Here is an 809-nt window from a genome sequence, read left to right as displayed (position 1 = left end):
CAATAGCTGGGATGCGCTGTCTGCAATCAGGAAAAAGAAACATGCAGGTGTTTCACAAAAGGTGAGGCAGCAAGCCTTCATTCACAAGAAGAAAAACTAAGTTCTTGGTACATGCAATTATGGAGAGAAAAGTCACAGAGGGAAGGCCTCCTCCCCACCCCTCCCATCTCTCCAGGGGCTCTGGAACAGGTCAGACCAACCTGTGAACACAGAAGGGCTGCACACAGATCAACGGCCGATGCCTCTCTCAGTGAAGGGCATCACTTAGGAGCTGCAGAAAGCTCTTTCCTTTCACTTATCCTCCATCACAGCCATCCCAGCAATCAAGCCTTTGTCCAAAGCAGCACGTTTCTACGACAAAGATCAAATTTCCCACTTCAGCACCTCTTTTCTGTGGTGAAGGAGGCACAGTCCACTACATGGCAACAGCAGAAAGGTCTCCGCGAGGTAGAGCCGGTCCTTTCTGCGGCTCCGCTGGGGGCAGAAGCCCGGTTCTACCTGCTTCCCCGGGCACCGACCAGGGGCCGAGCGGGAGCAGGGGTCACGCAGCGCAGGCACCTCTCAGAGCAGCATTCCCCCTCCCTGTGATCCTCCGGCTCAAGGCACAGATCATGGGAGTACGACCGCCCCCAGGTCTCAGCGGCGCCCCGGCCTGGGGCAGTGCCAGGAGGCAGGAAGCCCAGGCCTGGCCGACTTGGCCACAGGCCTCACGGCTGCGCGGGCCCCAGGGGCCGGCGGGGCACAGCCTGCCTGCCACGGCGGCCCGCAGAGCCCCGCACTCACCGGGAGCAGGCGGCGGGGGCCCGGCC

The sequence above is a fragment of the Gavialis gangeticus genome, unplaced genomic scaffold (assembly GCF_001723915.1).
Source record: "Gavialis gangeticus isolate Ggan-Ray unplaced genomic scaffold, GavGan_comp1, whole genome shotgun sequence".
Classification (NCBI taxonomy): domain Eukaryota; kingdom Metazoa; phylum Chordata; order Crocodylia; family Gavialidae; genus Gavialis; species Gavialis gangeticus.
Note: the sequence above shows the minus strand (reverse complement) of the source record.